Here is a 24,617-nt window from a genome sequence, read left to right as displayed (position 1 = left end):
CAGGAAGTAAAGCTGCTGCCCAACTTCAGACAGTGATGGGGCAGAGGGGAAGGAAACAGAGGAGGGGTTGGAGCCAAGGAAGGACTTGTAAAGGAGGGGGCCTTTGACAGATGAGTGGAAGGAGCCCATGAGTTAAATAGTTGGTTTCCGTTGGTTGTCAGTGTAGAATTTGAAGGCTCTGCTCAAATGTGCCTCCCTTCCTTTGTTCTCCCACGGTGTCCCTGATCCTTGTACCAGCGCATCCCACCTTGCCATGCCCCATGGCTATCTCACCACCTGTGGGAGAGACTGATTGGCTTTCTTCACACTTTATAAATAGGAAGACGGAGGCAAAACTATTTGACCTGTTTAATATTCGTGGCAAAAGGTGGACAAAGAAGAGGAGAAGGGAAAGAAGGCAGCACAGTCAGCTCATCGTAGTCTGCCAGGTTGGCCTGGGTTTAGCATTGAAGTCCTCAATGCTAGGACAGCCTTCAGCCTTGAGTAGAGGTACCATTGATTACCTAGACCCAGTTGGGAGAAGACGAGTCATCCTGATGTGCTTTGAGCTGAGACTGCTCTGAGCTTGTGTCCCCGTCTCCCAGGGACTGCTGTGTCACAGGCTCCCCTCTATCTTAGAGACACAATTGCCAGGTTATACGCAGTAACCCTTGACTGTGCCTCAACAACAGGTATGGTTGTCCTTCGAGAACCACTTGCTGTCCAGGACATGAATTCTCTCTCCTCCATGATGAACCTCCAGCACTGAGCATCCGGTGGATGCTCCCATAAATGTCTATCCAGTGGCCCAAACTTTATGTGACCAAATTGAAGCATGGGTAAGTACTTTCTCCTGACCATTCAACAGCATGCCTCTAGTGTGTGTGTCACACATGCACACACACACACACACACACACACACACACAGAGAGAGAGAGAGAGAGAGAGAGAGAGAGAGAGAGAGAGGTGTCTGCTCAAGCTTCTTGTAGCTTCACTTGATTTTATTTAGAAAATCCAATAACTTTTCTAATCTCCTAAAGCCTGTGCCCTCTAGGGTAAGAGACGAGGAGGGGTGGATCTAGTGCTCTAGGCAGCTTTGATGTCACACATTTGCATCTGGGAATGGAACTCTGGTCCTCTCTGGCTGTCGGAAACCATGGAGATGACGAGCAGATGTTTTTCTAATAATGAGAAGATGTGCAGGCGCCGACACGAGAATAGTTTCCAGTCCGAAAGTTAATTAGCAAGCTGGGGAGCCCAGATAAATAAAGCTTTCTGTTTCCCTCTCTGCAGCCTAAAATACCAGATCTGGAGGTTCCTTCCCTGCCTTTTCCTCTATCTTGAGCATCAGGATTTGAGAGGAAGCTTTTAAGTGCCTAGTAATTTGTGTGAGGGGGAACTGGCTTCCCGCACAGCCCGTGTTCTGGATGACACATTGGCTCTTGGACATGGAGGCCATTCTTAGCAACGCTAAGATGCTGGGTGATTATCGCTACCCTCTTACAGGATCTCTTGATGATTACAGGAGATAAGTGTACCACTAATAGAGGAGTGGTGGATAAAGATCCCCGCCCCACCCTGCCCCACCCCTGCATCCATGCAGAGGCAGAAAAGGCAAATACCAGGAACAAACCAGTCAGCAGCAATGTTTTTCCATTGTACAGATGGGAAAATTAAGGTCTAGATAAGTTATGCTGTAAATACTGTATTTACAGCTGGGTCTGTCTAACAGCAGGCTCAGGGTCTTTATCACTGAATGCACTTTACAGTTTAAGACAAGCCAAATCTTTGCTTGTGTTCACATGAGCTCTAGGGCCCTGCGCATGCTAGGCAAGCATTCTACATTGAGCTATATTCCCTGTCTACTTCCCTTATTTTAAAGAGGCCAAGGACACTTCCCTGACACATCTCAGGACCCCTAGCCCAGATACTGGCATGAGATGGACTTGAATTGGATGCTTGGACAACTGTCTTGTTAGGGTCACTATTGCTATGATGAAGCACCAGGTCCAAAGCAAGTTGGGGAGGAAAGGCTTTATTTTGGCCGACACTTCCACATGGTCGTCCATCATCGAAGGAAGTCAGGGCAGGAACTCAGAGGCAGGAGCTGATACAGAAGCCGTGGAGGGGTGTTTCTTATTGGCTTGCTCGCCATGGTTTGCTCAGCCTGCTTTCTTATAGAACCCAGGACCACCAGCCTAGTGTTGGCCCCACCCACAATGGGTGGGGCCTTCCCCATCAATCACGCATTAAGAAAATGTCCTGCAGGCTTTCTTACACGCAATCTTTTAGAGGCATTTTCTCAATTGAGGCTCCCTTCTCTCTGACGACTCTACCTTGTGTCAAGTTGACATAAAACTAGTCAGCATAGCAACAAAAACCGATCTTCCAGCATCTGGGGTTCCGGTTTGTCCTCTCTCTCTGGCTCATCAGCTGTCTCTTCCCCCATTCCTCTCACATTTCAGACTTTACCCCATCAATCTTTGCCTTCATTCTGAGAAGTAATAGCACAAATGGGCCCAGGGAGTGTTTGTCAGCAGTAGTACAATCTCTTCCGGATTTCGGAGGGAAAAAAAAACACGAGGAATTCTCCAAGTTTATTACCACCAAAAGAAATGCATTTCTTCAGGAAATAAAGGAAGATACAAAGTCCCCAAAAATGCAGAATGGGAGAACAGAATTGAATGAGAGTGTCCCCCTGGTTGGTGGTATGTTTGCCCATATGCAGTGTCTGTTGCTAACTGTGCTTTGAAACAAGAGACATGTGTTTTTAATAGAATTGCAAGTTTTATGCCTTGTTAAAAATACCCACATGGATGCTGGCTAGGACTCTGGTGGGTGCCGCGGAGTGGCTGTGAATTCCATTCCCAGCCTGCTAGGACAGAGAGGAAGTGGGAAGGATGGCCCATGCCCTCCCAGTTGCTTGACTGTGTACAGCCCTTGCTGTTCTCCTTGGAAATGACAACTGGTCCCCAGCCGAGCTCCCCAGCCCACCCCTATGTTGGAGCAGTGAAGGGCTCCCTCCTCTCTCAACAGGATGACGGAATATCCATTTTTCACTTCCAGACAAGCTTTTGCTGTAATTGGGGAGAGCGTCCGTTGGACTCTGCGGAAAGCCCGAATTACAGGGTTCTTTAAAGATATGCAGCCTTTATTATGACTTAACGGGATATTTTCTGAACACTAGGAACAGGAGGGGTAAGGGCCAGACCCCACAGTAATGGGTGATCCTCATGTTCCCAGTGCAGCTCATGTCGCCAAAGGAGTCCATTTTACACACTCTGTGTAGATTGCAGAAAAATAAAAAAAAAAACGAAGTAAATTTAATTTTACCACGTGTAGATGCTATTGATATCAAGCTATCTCTTGTTAATCTTTTCCCTATGTGTATCGGGTGTGGGCCTATAAATGCAATGCTTATAAAATTATGGCCATGTTCTATAATTCGTATACTGCTTTTTCTCCAGAATATTACATGGCATCTTCCCATTTCACAAAGGAGCCTTTTTTTTTTTTTTTTTTTTTTTGGTTCTTTTTTTCGGAGCTGGGGACCAAACCCAGGGCCTTGGGCTTCCTAGGTAAGCGCTCTACCACTGAGCTAAATCCGCAGCCCCACAAAGGAGCCTTTGAAAGATGTCTTTTAAAAAAAGACCGAGGGGCTGAAGATGTAGCTCAGTGGGTAGAGCGCTTGACTAGCATGCCTGAGGGCCTGGGTTAGATCCCAGTGCCACATACACTGGGCATCCTGGCACTCACTTGTGACGAGAAGCTCAAGGTCGTCTTTGGCTAAACAGTGAGTTTTAACTCAGCTCAGGATATGCACTGGACGGTTTTGTATGTCAAATGCTTGACACAAATATTCCGGCTGCAAATTCTTCCTGTTATAAAAAGTATCATAATAGCCTTCTCCTTTGCTTCTGATTATGTGAAGCTCTTCTTCTGTTTGAATTATAACTGCTTTCCCCTATGTTAAAAGACGGGCATGTTCTAGCAACATAAATCACATTTCTTTTGACTACAGAAGAATTCCATTCACACTAGTTAAAGGGAAAAAAACACATGTTTTTATAAACAGGGCTGAATTTAAAAGGTAAAAAGCAAGTGAGAACGGGAGAGAATGTCTGCCTAGTACATCACCTTGGACATAAATAAACCTGGATTGTAGCCTGTGGATGAGGAATATTCACTGTCTGTCAGCCCCATCCCTTCCGGAAGTTTACTCTCTGCCCTGTAAGGAAGCATGAAAGTGTAGCTAGCACATGGAGGAATACCACCAACTAGACGGCTGACGAACGTGCACTAAGAGGAGACAGAAAAAGAAGCTGTTTTTAAAGACTATCTGGGATTTGGGAAGATAGAAATTACCTTGTATTGACCCAGGGATGTGGTTAGTATATTACAAATATCAATTAAAATTTCCTTACAATCAGCCTATCTTAAAAATACCCACGTGGATGCTGGCTAGGACTCTGGTGGGTGCCGCGGAGCAGCTATGAATTCCGTTCCCAGCCTGCTAGGACAGAGAGGAAGTGGGAAGGATGGCCCGTGCCCTCCCAGTTGCTTGACTGTTCTTAATGAGTGATTGATGGGGAAGGCCCCACCCATTGTGGGTGGGGCCAACACTGGGCTTGTGGTCCTGGGTTCTATAAGAAAGCAGGCTGAGCAAGCCAATAAGAAACACCCCTCCATGGCTAAGCATGTGCTACAACACACATGCATAGGTCTGAGGCCGAATTGCAGGACTCGGTTCTCTGCTTCTACCAGGTCAAGTTGCAAGCATTGAACTCAGGTCTTCAAGTGCCTTTAACAGCTAAGGCAGTGTTTCTCAACCTCCCTAATGCTGTGACCCTTTAATACAGTTCCTTATGGTGTGGTGACCCCTACCATAAAATTATTTTCATGTTGCTACTTTATAACTGTAATTTTGCTACTGTTAGGAATCGTAATGTAAATATTTTCTGGAGACAGTGCTTGCCAAAAAAAGTCATGACCACAGTTTGAGAACCGTTGAGCTAAGCTATTTTACCGGCCCCCTAAAAAATTTAAAAAGTAAATTTGGCTCTTATAAAAGCATATAGTTTAATAAGATTATAACTTAGCAAGACTGGAACACTGAGTATTGTGTCTCGTGCCTAAAATCTTAGCACTTGGGAGTCTGAAGCATGTGGGTTGCTGGCAAGTGTGGAGTCAGCCCAGACTAGATAGTCATTTCTAGATCTGCCTGGACTACACTGTGAGACCCTGTCTCAAAGAAACCTTGTGAGCTTCATATGTTTGGGAGGGGAAAAAGACAGCAGGTATCTTTTAAATGAAATTATCAGAGCAAAGGGAAAATATGGTCAGGAAGGTAAGATTAGAAGTGTAAATGTTCCAGGAGAGAACCTCGGCTGGGTTTGCTCCCAAGCAGGTCAGTCCCACGTAGCTGAGGAATGACTTCATGTAGCAAGTGTTCTGCAAATGTTTCCTGCAAGAAGAATGGATGCATGCATGGATGGATGGACCGATGGACGGATGGATAGATTGACCAGTGTATTTCCCATATGCTCTGGAGTATTTGAGAAGAGCAGACACAGTTCTGATTCTCAGTTGCCTTTAGGAGAAAGCACATAGTGTAATGTATTAAGAAATAACCTCAATTATCTGAGTGTGGAAGCACAAGCCTTTATTCTGGACTTAAGGAGGCAGAAGCAAGTGATTCTTCATGAGTTCAAGGCCAGCCTAGTCTACTTAGTAAGTTGTAAGTCAATCAGAGCAGGGTAAAACCTCTGAAAGAGAAAGGGAGAGAGGGGGGCTGGGGGAGTGAAAACAGATGAGTTGGCTCAGCAAGTCAATGCACTTGCCACAAAGCCTAAAACAGACCCAAATCTGAGTCAAGTGATCTCCATGTGTGCTCCACAGCACACATGTATGCACACACAAATAGACAAACGAATGTAGTTTAAAATATTAAGGATAGGGGTTGGGGATTTAGCTCAGTGGTAGAGCACTTGCCTAGGAAGCGCAAGGCCCTGGGTTTAAAAAAATATATATTAAGGATAGAAATCACCTCAGTCTATAAATAAGAAATGGCAGTGGGCACAGAATTTGACCTGCTTGTCTCTCACAGTGGGGCTCTAGCTCAAGGACTGGACTGAAGCTATATTCCATTGGAAGGAGCAGTACTGAGAAGAACCAACCTGGTGACCCATTTGGCAGATGGGCATGTTGGGGATCAGGAGCAGCTCCTGGCACAGGCAGAGTACATGGCAAAAACCTCTGGAGAGAGCATAGTGAGAAAGCTGACTAAGAAGCAGAGCAACCTTCACCTCCTGTTCCCGTTGTTAAAGAACTGAGTTCTAGCCTGCCGTTTGCTAGGTTCATGTGATGACGCTCTACCCTCAGTCTGACTGGATTTGGAGGTCAGAAGGGTGGGACCCTGATCCAACAGGACTGGGATTCTTGTAGTAAAGAAAGACACCGGGGTACCCCGTTCTGCGGCACACGTGTGCACACTGAGGAGAAGCATGGGGCCCTGACACTGTGACTTCCAGCCTCAGGAAGTGTGGCAAAGGCACCTGGCCTGTGGAAACTAGCATACACTCTGCAGGAAGACGGGAGACCACTGCAAGTTCACATTTGGTCCCAGAAGCCTAAAGCATCTCAGCGCTGTTCATTCTTAGCTGACTCGAAACCTGCTCAGTCCCCTGTGCGCTGGCCCCATCTCACCTCTTCCCAGTAGTGGCAGCAGCTCAGAGGCCCTCATTCTCAGATGGGTGGAATGCTGCCAGAATCCGGTGGCAGGGAAGGCCATGCCCGTATAGATTGTACCGATTGTGTTCAATCTCTTCAATTTTGGTCTGGCTTTTTCCACCCTATCTTTTGCAACCTTTTTATCTAAATCCCTGGCCCTGCCTTGCCTGGCCCCGCTCCACTCTGATCTCAGATACCATTCACCCACAATTGTGAATCAGAATTGCATAGCATGGGAGTGGATAGTAGGGAACAATCATGTTCCCTGGATACCCTTTACTTTTGGTATCCAGATCCAACCATGAATTCCCCTGGGCCATGGGAAGGGCTGCGTGGCAGGAGCCTGGGCGTTTGCTTCTCCTTGGCTGTTTTCTAGGCCTGGATTATGCTTGTTTTTTTGTTTTTTGTTTTTTGTTTTTTTTTTTTCCCTTCAGACTTCTAGAACCCTTCAAGATATTTTAAAGGGACAAGTAATATTTTGGTTCCATGGTGTGACAAAAACTCTTCTCTGAAAGTCATTTCTAAAGCCAGGCTGCAGGTGCAGTGGGTGCGTCCATCAGATTAGGGGACTGAGACTCACCAAGCCTACCATACAGTCAGACCCGGGTACTAGTGTTCAGCATGGTGGCTGAACCAAGTCCAGACTTGCGACCTGGTATCAGGCGGAGATCAATCTGGAACCTCTCTTTCATAAGTAATTTCATTCTCCCACTATGAAAATAAAGCATTAAGGGAAGCCCCCAGTTTGGTGTCCTCAGTTGAACTCCCTTTCTAAATGTCTCTGACCCCCAAGTTCCCTCGTGTATAAGTACAGAAGGTCTGTGAACCTCGCTCCACCGCATCACTGCCGTGGTTAAGGAGACAGCTTGTGTCTCAGCTAGGGTTTCATTGCTGTGAAGAGGCACCGTGACCTTGGCAACTCTTATAAAGGAGAGCATTTCATTGGGGCAGGCTTATAGTTTTAGCTACAGGTTTAGTTCATTACTGTCAATGCAAGAAGCAAGGTGGCACAAAGGCAGACATGGTCCTTGAGAGAATGATACACACTTCCTCCAACAAGGCCACGCCTCCTAATAATGCCACTCCCTATGGGCCATCCCCTAAACATGGGATCCATTTTTATTCAAACTACCACGGGTATTTGCAGTGCTTCAGGTAGAGCACTCGGGGAATTAGCATTTGTAATGAAAAGTGCACGTGGAAGCCTTTTCCCAGGCTACAGCCTATGGGATTAGCTGTTGTCAAAGGAGCTATTTGATGTCCCCTTGGATATTCAAGCAGAGGTCACAGCCCAGGAGGCCTCTCCAGATGCCGGGGACTAGGCAGCTGTTCATCTGTGACAGATCTTGGCGGAGAGATCTGGACTATCCTTTTTGCTGAAACCAACCCAGTAAGCCCCACGCCTTGTGGTTTTGCAGCAGAACATGCTATTCTGCCTAATTAAAGGGCGCTCCACTAACCAGAAAATGTACAATTGCTAAGCTACTGTGTGTGAGTGTGTGTATGTGAATGTATGTGTGAGTGTATGTATGTGAATGTGTGTGTGTGTGTGTGTCTGTGAATGTATGTGTGTGTGTATGGGAATGTGTGTGTGTGAGTGTATGTGTATGTATGTGAATGTGTGTGTGTCTGTGAATGTATGTGTGTGTCTGTGAATGTATGTGTGTGTATGTGAATGTATGTGAATGTGTGTGTATGTATGTGAATGTGTCTGTGAATATGTGTGTGTGAATGTATGTGAATGTATGTGTGTGTGAATGTGTGTGTGAGTGTATGTGAATGTGTGTGTGAATGTATGTGTGTGTGAATGTATGTGTGTGTATGTGAATGTATGTGTGTGTATGTGAATGTATGTGAATGTATGTGTGTGTGAATGTATGTGTGTGTATGTGAATGTATGTGTGCGAGTATGTGTGTGTGAGTGTATGTATGTGAGTGTATGTGAATGTAAGTGTGTGTGAGTGTGTGTATGTGAATGTGCATGTGTGTGTATGTGTGTGTGAGTGTGTGTATGTGAATGTATGTGTGTGAGTATGTGTATGTGAATGTGTGTGTGCATGCGTGCGTGTGTGTATGAGTGTATGTGTGACTGTATGTGAATGTGTGTGTGTGTGTGTGTGTGTGTGTGTGTGTGTGTGTGTGTGTGTGGGGTGGGAAGGTTTAAAGTAGAGGAGTGACCACATTAGCTTTCTTAGGAAGAAGTGTCCCCTAGAAACCTGCATTAGTTAGCTTAATGTTACTACAATAAAATACCTGAGATGACCGAGTAGAGATAAACCATTTATTTTTTATTTATTTTTAAATGTCCTGAGAATTACATTTAAATTTTTATTTTATTTTATGCGTGGTGGGGGACATTCTCATGGATCAGAAAGACAATCTGCACGTTTATTTTTCCCTTCCACCCTGTAGGTCCTGGGGCTGGAAGGTAGGTGGTCAACTTGCACAGCAGGCGCCTTTCTCCTGATGAGCCATCTCACTGGCCCCAGAGATAATTTACTGATCTTGCAATTCTGGAGGCTCAGATCTGAGATGGAGTGGTCTCTGTTGGTTTGGGCCTCTGGTGAGGAATCAGACAGCAGTGGCAGGCGTATGTGAGCGAACACACAATCACATGTAAACCTGTGCTGTAAAGAGAGACTGAGAGAAGAGAGCCCCATTAGGCCCCATTTCTCTGAAGTCCACGGTATCTCTCATACTGCTTCCTGAGACTAGAACATTCCCTACACGTAAATGGAAGAGAAGACTCAGAGAAAAAGCACGACCATTGACGGTATATGTGTCCAAACCAGTGTCCAAACCGAGGGGATCCTCAAGGAAATGCACAAGCAGCAGGAGACAGGAAGTGCTTTCCTGGTATTCCCCACCTCCACTATCCACGCAGGGAGGGAGGAGGAGGAAACAGACCACTCCTAAACAGGCCCTCAAGGTGAGAGGCTGCCTATACTTGTCACTGTTTCCCTTGACCCTGAGCTAGTCACATCATATATATAAGCCAAATGTAGTAGTTAGGCCCTTTAAGCTTCAGAACCACACATGACTTTAGCAGACCAAGCGTGACTATGGCAGGAGTGGGGGTTGGGGGCTGTCTTATCTAAGGCAGCCTGTAGCTCAGGCCCTGGCTGCCGCTCTCAAAGGCACCAGTCTCAGAAGGAGGGGGTGTTTGCCCTTTGTAGCCCTTAAAAATAGAACAATAAACAGACAACACTTAGAACCTTTGAGTCTTAAAGTCAGTAATTAACTTGAGTTCCTGAGGACTTGTAGCCATCAGCCTAGGAGAGAGGTTGGCAGTGAGCAGAGGCCATGGTTGTGGGATAGCAGAACTGTGGTTTATCGTTCCAAATCGGGGGTCCAGTCCTGTCCTGGATATGGTAAGACTCCAGAGGATTTGCATGGGGAACCCAGAGCCCTGAGAAGTGTTCCTGTGGTGGTGTGAATGGGGCCTAAGCACAGCTGATCTCAGAGAGCCTTATCTCAAATGTATGGGTTATAACAGCCATTTTATATAAACTCATGATTCTGTGGCTCATGATATCTTGGTAGAGTTTGGCTGAGCAACGTTTTGCTTGATGTGGGATTGTTGGGTCTCTAAGTGGGATTCGGCTTGTGACTGGGCTGGTCTAGAGGGTCTAGGAAGGCTCTGTTATTAAGTGAGAGGTCCTGTCAGAGAGCAGTGGGAAGGGTGAGTTTAGCTGGGTCACAAAGGTGGCTAAACCTCTTCTTTCTTTCTCTCTATGGCCACAGGACCTCTTCCTTTGGGGCTTTCTTTCTCCATGTGGTCTCCTTAGCAAGGTCACCATGACTTCCATGGCAGATCAGGGCTTAATAGAAAGATGGGGTCGCTTCTACTTCACCCTATAGATGTAGCTGTCATAGAGCAGCTCAGCCTCAAAGGGACAGAAAAGCAGGTTTTCACAGTCAAGGAAGGACTGAAGTACTAAAGGCAGCCATCTTTGACAGTGAGGCACTACTGGGCCATGAAAGATGAGAAAATTGGAGCCAGTGGTCACATCAAAAGTAATGATGGTGCCCTCATGTCTTTGTGGGTGGATGTGGCAGTTTGAAGGGAATGATCCCCATAGTCTCATATATTTGACTGGTTGAACTGGTGGAACTGGATGGGAAAGATGAAGCGTGTGTGGCATCGTTGGAAGAGATATGTCACTAGGGATGGGCTTTGAATTTTCAAAAGCCAATGCCATTCTGTCTGTCTGTCTCTGTGTCTGTCTGTCTGTCTGTCTGTCTCTGTGTCTGTCTGTCTGTCTCTGTCTGTCTCTGTCTCTGTCTCTGTCTCTGTCTCTCTCTCTCTCTCTCTCTCTCTCTCTCTCTGTGTGTGCCTGGTGCTTTTGGGTCATATGTAAGCTTTTAGCTTCTGTTCCAGTGTCATGGCTATGTGCCCATTACCATATTCTCTGCCATGGTGGTCATGGACTCTAGCCCTCTGGAACTGTGAACCCCCAAATTAAATGCTTTCTTTTATAAGTTGCCTTGGTCCTGTGTTTATCACAGCAATAGAAAAGTAACTTAGGCAGTGCAGGAGTGTTAGCCCACAAAGTATTCTACCGATTCATGGGTAAGATACAGCCCTGTGAACTCTGCTTCTCCTTCCCAGGAAGTAATGTGGGCATGTCCAGTTCCAGAATTCTTCACCTATCCTAGGCTTCATTCTCTCTCAGGGGGAGCCGGGTGATTTTTGTCGTGAATGCTGACTGACTAGTTGTGGCTGCCAATGACACAGTGCCTAGAGAGTCTCTGAGGCCTAGTGAGCATTGTCATTGCAATTAATCCTGTGAACACCAGCACCATGATGTAAAACCCTATGAATATTACATCATGATTTAAGACCCTATGAGCATCACCACTATGGTATAAGATTCCATGCGAATCAGGACCATGATACAAAACACTATAAGCATCACCACCATGATATAAGACCCCATGAGCATCACCACCATGATGTAAGACCCCTTGATCAGTACCACCACCATGATGTAAGACCCCTTGAGCATCACCACCATGATGTAAGACCCCTTGAGTATCACACCATGATGTAAGACCCCATGAGCATCAGGACCATAATGTAAGATCCCATGATCATCAGGACCATGATGTAAGACCCCATGAGCATCAGGACCATGATGTAGGACCCCATGAGCATCAGGACCATGATGTAAGACCCCATGAGTATCAGGACCATGATGTAGGACCCCATGAGCATCAGGACCATGATGTAAGACCCCATGAGTATCAGGACCATGATATAGGACCCCATGATCATCAGGACCATAATGTAAGACCCCATGACCATCAGTACCATGATGTAGGATCCCATGAGCATCAGGACCATGATGTAAGACCCCATGAGTATCAGCACCATGAAAGAGGTTTATACCCATTGGCTCTATGGATGCTGCCAGGAGTGTTTGCCTGGAATAGAAATGAGGATGGATACCTATGGTAGATCAGGTCCCTGGGTACTGGTTCTGGCTAAGGTTCTTGGGTGGCCATTGGGAATGTGTGATTCCTGATGCTGTACTTCTGGTGGCCTGTCCAGATTTACATGATCTTTTTTTTCTTCATGTTTTGAACTGCCACTCGAAAATGCTTAAATCAACATTCTAGTATTAAATCAATATGCTAGAGAGGCTTAAAGCCATCAGAGAAGGAAATATTATGATTGGGGTAGCAGAAGAAACTCTGAAGGTCCCAAAAGTTGATTGAGTAGCCATATTTCCAACCTCACACTTCCAAAGGAAAGACTTTGTTTCTTCTTGCCTCCGGAAGGCAACTACTTCCTGGGTACCCACACTCATATATCTGGAACTCAGAACTGGGAACATAGACTTGGCAGTATTCTTTCAGGTCATGCATTGCTGGACAAGGTTTGTCCCTTTGGGCATATACAATCCCCAGAGAAGAATATAAAGAAATAGACATTGCAGTTTATATGATTTCTAATAACAGAAATGAGTGATGCTGTGGAACCTGCATAGCTCCATGTGGGGTAGGGGAAGAAAGACAGTACAGGGTAGGGCTGTGGATACCTGCCTTCTGTAGCAACTCTCCAGTAGAGAGTTGGGAATGCATCTCATATCCTGGTCTACTTGCCTTAGCATTAGGCTTCAATTTCTAGCTAGCTAGCATTGCGTAACAGGGTGTGATGGCACAAGCCTGTGTTTCCAGCTCTTGGTGGAGGAAGGAGGACGAGAAGTTTATGGTCATCCTCTGCTAGTGTAGGGCTTGTCTGAAATATGGGAGAGCCTGTCTTAAAAACCAAACCAAACCAGATCTCTAGCAGGAGAGGATTGATAGCATCAGCTCAAGATCAAATCAGTTCTCCCCTGGAGATTAACATGCACACGGTTGATACATCTGGGAAGGGTCATAGTTCTTTGGATGCCCCATAGATATGCCATGCTTTGTCCTGGTTTAACACTCAGTGGGTCACCGAGTCTCAGCAGTATCGCCTTGTGTACACCCAAGAACCAAATTATAATCAGAATATACTTATAATCATTAAGACACAGAAGCAATTAAGGTTACTCATAACAGCGGAAGCTATACAGCATCTTAAAATGTACCCTAATCATCCAAGGAAGATGAACTTATTTATATATAGCCCAGCCATAATGTGGCCTGAATTTCATTTTACTGACTTCTTATAATCCGTCACCTAACAGTTGTGAAAAGCCTCTTAGAGAATCTGCTTACCACTTGCTGAGGACAGTGACCATAACTCACACACTTCGTTGAGTGTTCACGGACACGGGGCAGCACTGCGTTGTGCACCTGGGATCTCACCTCAGCATTCTGGATTAATGAGAACTTCTGATGGCGTCATGAAGAAAACACATGAAAGGGATGTTCCCTTCACCTCTTTGTTCCATTGGTTTGCATGGATTTAATGGAACCATTCCTGAATAGGAGGTGATATTTCACTTTGACACAGGAGTGTTGACTGAATCTTCCAGTCCTGGCCTGGGCAAGCCCGCCACACACACACACACACACACACACACACACACACACACACACACACACACATAGGAAGAAGACTGTCCTGTACTCCCTTTATTCCTTACTCTTACCCTAAACACACGACTGGGGACTGCCTGTATATATGCTTGGCTCATCCCAGAAAACTGCGTTCTTCTCTCACTTATCTTTACTTTAAACACACACACACACACACACACACACACACACACACACACACACTCTCTCTCTCTCTCTCACACACACACACACACCACATACACACACACACATTCTCTCACTCTCATACACACACATACTCTCTCACACACACACTCACACATACTCTCTCCTTCATACACACACATACTCACACACATACACACTCTCACACATACAAACTCACACACACTCTCAAACACATACACACTCACACACAAACACACTCACACTCTCACACATACTCTCTCTCACAGACACACACACAAACTCACACACACTCTCAAACACATACTCACACATAAACATGCTCACACACACACTCTCTCTCACACACACACAGTCACTCACACACTCTCAAACACACACACAAACATATTCACACTCTCTGACATACAAACACACACTTTCTCACAGACACACACATTCACACACAAACACTCTCTCTCTCATACACACACACTCACACACACACTCACACACACTCACATACACTCTCTCCCTCATATACACATACTCACACACACACTCTCACACACACAAACTCACACACACACACTCTCTCTCTCTCTCACACACACACACACACACACACACTCACACACTGACAGAGCCAACACCTCCCGTCCCTTTGAAGATGCCATGCAGTTAGTTAGTTGTAAGCTTACAGTTACCTGTGCTTATTCACATTCATCCATCCACTTTAAACCTCCCTAGGGTTTATATGAATCAGGTGTCATACAACCTGTAGATACAAAGATGTCTGCCGAAACAGGAAATCTACATCCAGTTCCCTGGAAACAAGAGGCGCAGCATGTCACTCAGGTCTATATAGGAAGTACCATGGTTGGTCAGGAAGCAGAAGGATGGTGAAGGGAAAATGGCATTACTGTCTTTATGGAAAGCCCTGGGGGAGCACTGGGCTCAGGAGAAGGGGGTATTGGGCGACCCCTAGTATCTGCTCCTGTAAGTGAACAGTGCAGGAAGTGACATTGAGAGTTGAACAGTGAGAGGGGTTATGTCCAATTGACTGCTCACCTTAGAGAAGAAAGAGACGCTGCAGGCTAGTGGTTTAAGATCTGTGAGAACTGAGAAGGTCCCAGGGCAGAGACAAGCTGTCTTGTCACACCAAGGGCTGGAGAAGTTTCCTTACTCTGTTAGGGATCTTCACTAAGGCAAAAGTGGATCCCCGGCTTGTAGGAGAGTGCAGGTAGCATTAGAGGTGAGAGAAGGTCTGATCCCTGGGAGCTGGAATGGCAGGCAGTTGGGAGCGGCCCACATTGGGAACAGAACTTTGGTCTTTTGAAAGAGCAGCATATTTAACTGCTGGGTCATCTCCTGCCTTGAGTTGCAGTTCATTTAAAAGATATTTTAGAAAAACATTTTTAATGCAGACTTTAAGCACAGAGATTAAGAAAAAGACACTTGGGAAGAAACAAGACACACCTGAGACCTGGGTTTTAGGCTTCTTGCTGAGAGATGAACTTCTTTGTGGGGTTTGCTGCTATTAATGATAAAAAGGCCTCTGAGGAACCTGAGGGAGATCACAGGGTGGGTCCTGACATGATCACAATTGGTAAGGTGAAAGCCTAGATCCCAGGGAAGGCAGGAGATCTCGACTGTAAACAGCTAACTTCTTATTTGCGATTCTCAGAATATGCCTGAGAAAAGGAATGAGGCCCGACCCAAGGTCATATGTGGGCTGGCCTTAAACCTGGTTATTGCTAGAATAACAAAATATCTATGTATGAAACGAATATTATCTTTCTGTTGGTGACCTTCACAGTCAGTGCTATTAACGGTTGAGTTTCTCAGCTGGTGAGAGGCTTCAGTAATTCCAGGATGAGGGGCTCCTTTATCTCCTATGTCCTCAGAATTTCCCCCATCTTTCTACTTTGCTTCGGTAAGTAGCACTAAGAAACCATCCTTTAAAAGAACGGTTCTCAAGCTGTGGGTGTAGACTCCTTTGGGGATGGAACAACCCTTTCACAGGGGCCACCTAACAGTGACACGATCACCGTTGTGAAGTAGCAATGAAAATAACTTTATGCTCGGGGGTTAACACAGCGTGAAGGACTGTATGGAAAAGTTGCAGCATTAAGAATATTAGGAAGGTTGATACCCACTGCTTTAGAAATGTCTGCCCAGGAGACCGTATGCTTGCTTAGAATGCATGTTGAGTCCTGGCCTTTGCAACTCTTGGCCCAGTCATGAACTATTTATTCTAGGTCCTCTGTTTATGCATCATGCTGAACCCAGACACGTGCTTGGAACAGTTTTCCATAAGGAGAACCTTTAGGCTGAGAAAAATGGTTAAATTATTGATTATTGCTTGACAGTTGCCGCTGTAAGCCCGCAATCATCTCCTAGGCCCATTCCCTGTTGCAGAGAATGGTTCTGGTCTCCATGGCCATCAAAGCCTGAGAGCTCCCCATTCCTCGCTGCCATGGATGTCTTAAATCCTATTCTTTTCAGGTTCAATAAAGAGGTGGTGCATTGAGACAGATTTCCGGTGAATTATCCTTTAATCCAACACTCTCTCTGGGGAAACTGAGATCGGAGATCCACAACAACTGACAGACAAATGAGCCAATTCTATTCTCTGGCCCAACCCTGGGTGCTGGGATTTCTGAACTCTGATAGGCTTAGGCCTGTGACAGGTGAAGCTTCGGAGGGGCGTGGCTAATCGATGCAGATCTGCCTTTCCCCCTAGACTTAGGAGTTACAAGTCCAGTACTTTCTACCTAATCTAGCGAAGGCCGCTTTGTTCCCTTCCATCTCCCCTGGCTTCTCTTCAGGAAAGCCAAGTCCTCCCCGCCGCCCAAGGGGTCTTTCTTAATGGCGTGTCTTTTATCCTCTATACCCAACAGAACTCTGGGTGTTAATTCAGAGCAGCTGTATCCCAGCTACTGGTGGGCTTCTAGTGGGGAACATCGTGGGAGGGATGCTTGGCTGAATAAGGCAGGAGCCCTCCAAGGGGCTAAGCCACCCAGAGAGCCCCTTTCAAAAGCTCTCATTTCTCTAGAAACCACTGTCTCAGCAAGGGGCCAGAGTCAGCACAGGCCCAAGACAATTCTGAGGTTGAGTGCCCTGTCTCCTCTTGGCTCCTCCACCTCCTATGTGCCTTTCACTTTTAATTTCCCATCAGGCTTTCTAAAGGCATCGGGTGCCCACTGGCTGAGTGGCAGCCTCTCTATCACATTACCAGAATTTCAGGGTCACCATTTGTCTTAGTTAGAGTCTTATTGCTGTGAACAGACACCATGACCAAAGTAAGTGTTATAAAGGACAACATTTAATTGGGGCTGGCTTACAGGTTCAGAAGTTCTGTCCATTATCATCAAAGTGGGAGCATGGCAGCATCCAGGAAAGCTTGGTGCAGGAAGAGTTCTACATCTTGACCCAAAGGAAGCCAGGAACAGACTGAGCATCCCCAGGCAGTTAGGAAGAGGGTCTCCAAGCCCACCCCCACAGTGACACACTTCCTCCAACAAGGCCACACCTTCTAATAGTGCTGCTCCCGGGGCCAAGCATATGCAAACCACCACATTCCACACCCTGGCCTCCACAGGATTGTTTAAACACATGAGTCTATGGAGGCCATACCTAAATTTTGCATAATAAAAAAATACACTTAGTTCAACTTCCAAAGTCCCCTTAGTCTATAGCAGTATTAACAATGTTAAAAGTCCAAAGTTCAAAGTCTCTTCTAAGATCCATCAAATCACTTATCTGTAATCCCCGAATTAAGACAGGCAACCGGCTGGACAAACGTCAAAGTCGGCCATTTCCAAGTCTGATGTCACGCGGTCTTCAGATCTTCACCTCCTTTTTCATCTTTGTTGACTGACTATAATAAGTTTCTTTCTCCCGAGCAGTTTCCACTCCCTGTTAGCAGCTTTCCTCAGCAGATAGCCAGTGACTCTGGCATCTTTAACATCTTTTGGTTTCCATGGCAGCTACAATGTTACAGCTTATTTCAATGTCTGGGATCCACACATGGTCCTCAAAGGGCTGGCTTCACTTCTCCAGCTCTGCCCTCTGTGCAGTTTAACTTCAGGTTGATCCACACTCCACTGTTGCTGTTGTTCTTGGTGATCATCCCATGGCACTGGTGTCTCCAATACACTGGGGTCTTCCATTGCATCTAGGCTTCATCAATAGCCTTTCACAGGCTCTCTTCATGGTGCCAAGCCTCAACTCCTTTGCCTGACCCCTTCAGTCCTGGGCCATCAATTGTAACTGAGGCTGTACCTTCACCAATGGCCTTCCATGGCCTCTCACAGTGCCCAGCCTCAGCTGCTCTTCATGACCCCTTCATGCCTTCAAAACCAGTACCACCTGGGTGACTCTTACACATTACCAAGTCCAGCCACAGCACGAGGTACAACCTTGGCATCTCTGGAAGACAGCTCTTAAAACAACACTTCCCAGAAGATTTCACCTCAGTGATGCTGATCTCTTTCTTAGCTCCAGCTAACCAGCACCAATTGTCCCAGTAGTCAACTTCTCCTCTTGAATATAAAGCCAGAGATGCATGGCTGAAGCTGCTGAGTTCTGCTGCTTGCTGGAACATGGCCCCCTTGTTCTATACATTATCACCAGCTTCCTCATTCCTTCACTGCCTAAGCTGGGCTGTCCTGGGTCTTGCTCTGTAGATTGACCTTGAATTTAGAGGTCCATACGCCCATCTCCTGGGATTAAAGGTTTGTACTAAGTTGCCTGGAGCTAATTTAGCTGGGTGGGATCATTACTTCCTTAATTCAACTTAATATCCTTGAACACAGGATTCAGCTCCATTCACTTCCGGCGTCCCTTTAATACTTGAACCACATATTTTGTATTTTCCCTTTTCAACTTCCCTTCTTTCATTAAAATGTTCTTCATGAGACTTAACCAGAGAACAAAATCTATGATGGGCATTTCTGAGCCTTCCTTTGTCAATTTAATTAATCTGAGTCTTTTCACCTTAGCCTCAGGCTGACTCTTCAGACAAGGGCAAAAAGTAACCACATTCTTCATTAAATGATCACAAAAGCAGAAATTCTTCTCCTCTGAAACCTCTTGGGCCAGGCCTGCACAATTCAAAAACTTCCACATTCCTACTAAGATAGCCCATTAAGCCCCATTTAAAGCATTCCACTGCTTTCCAAATCCAAAGTTCCCAAATCCACATTCTTCCAAACAAAACCAAGGTCAGGCCTATCACAGCAATACCCCACTCCTGGTATCAACTTCTGTCTTAGGGTCTTATTGCTGTGAATAGACACCATATGACCAATGTAAGTTTTATAAGGGACAACATTTAACTGGGGCTGGCTTACAGGTTCAGAGGTTCAGTCCATTATCATCAAGGTGGGAGCATGGCAGCATCCAGGCAGGCATGGGGCAGGAGGAGCTGAGTTCTACATCTTGACCCAAAGGAAGCCAGGAACAGACTGAGCATCCCCAGGCAGCTAGGAGGAGGGTCTCCAAGCCCACCCCCACAGTGACACACTTCCTCCAACAAGGCCAACCTTCTAATAGTGCCACTCCCTGGGCCAAGCATATGCAAACCATCACACCATTCCTTATCACATCTGGACCAGGAAAAAAAAAGTCTAATAAGGAAGACACAATGTGTGTGCTCCATTGTGCATCCTCAGAATTTGATCCTCTACCTTCCCAGCCAGGCATGTGGGAGACATACAGAGGCAGGGGACTTGCTTAGGGAAGGAGGTTTGGTGGAAGTTGTGGGTCAGGCTGTTGAGAGGCAGGGAGGCCTTGATGGGTATAGCCAATATCTCAGTCTGCATTGCTTAGTGGAAAACATTTTTCTCATGTTCCAGAGGTTGAAAGCCCAAGACCAAGGTGTCTGTATTTGTGTTTGGTTGGTTGGTTTTTTGTTTGTTTGTTTGTTTGTTTGAGACTGCCTTTCTTGGCTTTAAATGGCCTCCTTCTCCGTGTGTCTTCAGAACCTATCCTCTCTATCTGTGTCCACATTCCCCTTCTAAGGACACTGGTTGGCTGGTACACTCTGACAGGCTGACTCGCACTAAATTATTCTGTGGACACTGGCTGGCTGGTACACTAAATTACCCTGTGAAGGCCTTGACTCCAATATGTATGAAACTGGAGCTTGAGGTCCAGTATAATTTCATTTATTGGTTGGTTTGTTTGTTTTAGTGAGGGGAGAGCACCAATTCAGCCAGAACAGAATAGCATCCATTTGGATGTGCGTGCACACACACACACACACACACTCCAGATGATGGACTATTTAAGGGCGGAAGAGGACTTATGGTAGGGAAGAGTAAGGTGATTGAGGGACATGTGAATAAAGAACAATGGAGCATGTGTATAAAAACATCATAAAAGCATTATTTTGTAGACTTACCCACCCCCATCATTTTCACTAAAATGATAGTTCAGGTGGCCAGGAATGTATGAGGGACTGGTGTCCATGCAGTAAACGTAGACTCAATGGGTCCCTTTACACAAGCAGGGAGCAAATCTGCTAGTAGAGAATAGGAAATTATCTTGCCATCTGAAATTCCAGTCAGCGAACAGCTCAGGGAAGGGGAGCTGGGCCAAAGCAGACCCGTCTAGCAGCATGTGTCTTTTTGCTGCAGCCTTTGCTCCAACACCATTTGCTCACACTGTTGCCCTTCACTGCTCTTGCTGACGAATAGCAGGTGCCACTGTTGTTTTATTTTACAAGTTTCTGGGTTGAAACATGGAGCTGACACAGTCTTTCTATTAAACACATTTCTCCGTGTGTTTGAGGAAACTGCTCTGTCTTAACCATGGAAAGACCACAGTGTTCCAGGGAAATATAGTTCGAGAAGCACTGGGCAAAGCCGTGTCTCTAGACTTTCTCTAATTAACCAGAGACTTTGGGCAGGTGACAGAGAGGACGTGAGAGGCTGGGCATACAGCCTTTCTTCTGCCTTTATTTTCCCACTTATTCATTGTGGTGGTTTGACTAAAATGGCCCCCATAGGCCTAAAGGAAGTGACACTCTTAGGGGGTGTGGCCTGGTTGGAGTGGGTGTGGCTTTGTTGGAGTGGGTGTGGCTTTTTGGAGTAGGTGTGTCACTAGGGGGTGGGCTTTGAGGTCTCAGAAGCCTAAGCCTAGCCAGTGTGTCACTGTTCCTTCCTGCTGCCTGTGGATCCAGATGTAGAACTCTCAGCTACTTTTTCAGCACCACATCTTCCTGTGTTTCACCATGCTTCCTGCCAGGAGGGAGAAAGGAAGTTACAAACCACAGAATACTCTCTAGCTGTTCAAGCAGAAAGACTCCAGTAAAGGCACAGCTGCTACAGTCTGAGTCTTGAATGTGCCCTAAAGGACCCTGTATTGAAGGCTTGGACCCAGCCCATAACACTAGGGGGTGGAGTAGAGCCAGAGAGCACTAGGTAAATGGGAAGATGCCCATGGCAGGTGTGGTGGCTTGAATGAAAAATGTCCCCCATAGTCTTGGGCATTTGAACACCAGGCTCCCAAACAGTAGCACTGTTGGGGGAACTTTAGATGATGGGGCCTTGTTGGCTGTCTTAGTTCGGGTGTTATTGTTGTGAAGAGACACCATGACACAGGCAACTCTTATAAAGGATGACATTTAATTGGGGCAGGCTTACAGGTTCAGAGATTCAGTCCATTATCATCAAGGTGGGGAGCGGGAATAGCAGCATTGAAGCAGACATGGGGTTGAAGGAGATGAGAGTTCTACATCTTCATCTGAAGAAGACTGGCTTCCAGGTAGCTAGGATGAGGGTCTTAAAACCCATACCCACAGTGACACACTTCCTCTAACAAAGCCACACCGACTCCAACAAGGCCACACCCATTCCAATAAGGCCACACCCACTCCAACAAGGCCACACCCACTCCAACAAGGCCATACCTCCTAATAGTGCCACTCCCTGGGCCACCATATTTAAACCACCACATTGGTGGATGTATGTCACTGAAGATGGGCTTTGAGGTTAAAACCCTTCCTCCACTTCCGTTTTGCTCTCTGCTGCTTCATGCTTGTAGCTCAAGATGTGAGCTCTCAGCCTCCTGATCCTGTCACCGTGCCTGCAGTTAGCTACTGTGATGGACTCTTCTCATCTCACTGAAACCACGAGCCAGAATGGACTCTTTATTCCATAAGTCGTTTTTTGATCATGGTACTTTTATCTTAGCAACAGGAAAGGAACAATCACAGAGAGGATTCTGGGACTGCTACCTTTCCTTCCTTTTTGGCTTCCTGAGTGCCCTGAGGTGAGCAGCTCTGTTCTACCACATCCCGCAGTCCCCATCAGGATATTCTGCCTCACCCCAAACCCAAAGCCCGTGAGTCAACTCCACGTGGATTGAAACCTCCGAAATGGTGGTCTAGCAAAAAAACTTTTCTCTTTTTAAGTTAATTTATCTCAGGCGTTTTGTTTTAAAGATGCAAAACAAATTAACATGACTGGCCCCAATTCAGGGTACCTTCCTCCATCCCTGACCCCTGCTTCCATTGACACCAGTGTTCATAAGCACAAGACATTGGTTTGTGATGGCTTGCTCTGTTTTCTCTTGCTGTGACTTACCTGAGGTAGGTAAGTGTGAGGGTTTGTTTGGGCTCATGCCTTTAGACTTCTAGAAGCATGGCTCCAGCATCTTACTGCTTTTGATGAGGGTCTCTTGCTGCTTCTAACTAGTCGGAGAGCAGAAGGCCAATGAACCAAGAGGTAGCAAGATGAGAGAGGAAATGAGAGACCACCACGGATACTGAGTTAGCAAGACAACAGTCCACCCTTCCCAGGCCGAACCACCCCATTACTGTCCTTTTCTAGGTCATTCCTCTCAGTGTGGCCAAGTGAGATTTAAAAACAGAAGCATCTTGCTTGCATAAAACGTCCGCGTGCTGTTTTTCCACCGTAAGTGGAATTAGTCTTCCCTGCGTGACCACATTGATTTGTTCGTTAGAGCTCTGCCCCATGATGGTAATGAAATGCCATCCCCTGCTGCTCCGATTAAACCTTGGTAGGGGTTCAGTGAGGAGAAACCATAGGAAGAGCCACTGTTGTCTCTCAAAATTGCATGTATGGATCCACCTTTGTGAAAATGACTTCCGCAAGAGCCAGCCAGTGCATCGCGCCATTCACTTTTGATTGGCAGAGCCCAAGTCACATGACTGTAGTTGGGCAGCAAAGGAAGATGGGAAAGTAAGTTTCTGGCTTCTGCCAAAAGTTGTGTGGCTTCAGAAGAAAGAGAATTTTGCCAACAGTGTTAAAAGGTATTGAGGACAAAGAGCATTGAAGGGACCTGATCTCAGCATCTAGTCTGATGGAAGAAGCGTGTGTCTCTTCAGAGTGTAGTATCCTGGGAAAATACCATTATGAAGACATTTTTTAAAGAAGACTTGGGGTTTAGGATGTAGCTGTATTAGTAGACTCCTTACCTACACTAGCACAAAGCTCCAAGTCCAAGTCCCAGCACCCATTAAACCAGTGTGGTGGCTTATGGCTGTGATCTCAGAAATCAGGATACAGAGTCAGGAGGATAAGAAGTTTAAAGTCATCTCAGCCACACAGCAAGTACAGGGCCGGTTTGGGCTATATGAGATCCTGGCCCAGACAGACAGACAGGCAGGCAGACAGACAGACAGACAGACAGACAGACAGACAGACGTGTATATTGGAAGGAAACAGAATAGAGTTGCTAAGGCTTTGGGGTAACCAAGGAAGCCTTCCTGGAGGAGATGATTGATGACTATTCATCTTGGTGGATGGAACAATTTCTGTGTGTTTGTGTTTGTGTGTATATTTATATCTCTTTCTCTCTCTCTAAATACGTTTGTGTATATGCATATGCATATGTATATGCATGTGTATGTGTATGTGGTGTATGTGTATGTGTGTATGTATATGTATATGTATATATGAAAGCCAGAAGTTGATATTGGGCATCTTCCTTAAATATTCATCTTATTTTTAATTATACATATGGATATATGTATGTGTGTATGTTTTCATGTAGCGATGCATGCACATGCCATGTTGCACATGTGTAGAAGTCAGAGGACAGCTTTCAGTAACTAGTGTTCTCTCTCATGTGGGTCCTGGGGATAGAACTCAGGCCCTCACACTTGGCAGCAAATGCCTTTACTCCTGAGCCATCTCTCCTGCTTTCCTGTGTATCTATAGATATAGATTATATAATTTATTGATCTTGAGACAAGATCACTGAACCTGGAACTCACCAGCTTAGCTGCAACAGTCTTCCCACCTCACCTCCTCAGCGTTGGTATCACAAACACACTGCTTCACCCTGCGTTTCATGTGGGTTCCAGGGATCAGACTCTGGCCCTCAGGCTTCTGTGCTGCCTTTCTGAAGGAGCCATCTCCCTAGAACCCCTCTTTTGGTTTCTAAGGGAATGATATTATGAAAGTATAAAGTATGAAATCGAGACTAGCAACCTCTCTACAGTGAGCACCTCGGCATTTCTGTGCTGTCTTTCAAACGTGACCTCAAGTGCAGCCATGTTTGCCCAGTACTTTGGAAGCTTCTCCCCTTTCCTTGTCTTAGAGAATGAGTGTTCGGAGCAGTGCTTTGAAATGACATTTGGCCAATTACTAGTTATTATTAATAAGGCTAAAGGTGAGAATATTTTAAGGCTGAGAGAGTTGGAATGCTGGTTCTTACCTCCATCCCTTTGTCTGTGTCTTCCTGAGCTTTGGTCCCACAGCCAGAATAAACC

General features: G+C 46.0%; 1 protein-coding gene across 5 annotated transcripts in view; it reads left to right on the top strand.

Annotated features, from left to right (window-relative positions):
* The window catches only part of Pdzd2 (PDZ domain containing 2), a 385,871-nt gene that overhangs the window by 53,998 nt on the left and 307,256 nt on the right, over positions 1–24,617 (top strand). Inside the window, exon 2 of one of the 5 annotated variants that reach the window (XM_039103086.2) lies at positions 672–818. The exons of the other annotated variants lie outside the window; for them this stretch is intronic. The gene's annotated coding sequence lies outside the window, so the exon portion shown is untranslated. The remainder of the gene's footprint in view (positions 1–671; positions 819–24,617) is intronic. 5 annotated transcript variants of the gene reach the window in all.

This window comes from Rattus norvegicus, chromosome 2, assembly GCF_036323735.1.
Source record: "Rattus norvegicus strain BN/NHsdMcwi chromosome 2, GRCr8, whole genome shotgun sequence".
Taxonomy (NCBI): domain Eukaryota; kingdom Metazoa; phylum Chordata; class Mammalia; order Rodentia; family Muridae; genus Rattus; species Rattus norvegicus.
The sequence above is the reverse complement of the archived record's forward strand: the minus strand, read 5'-3'. Positions and strand labels throughout refer to the sequence as shown.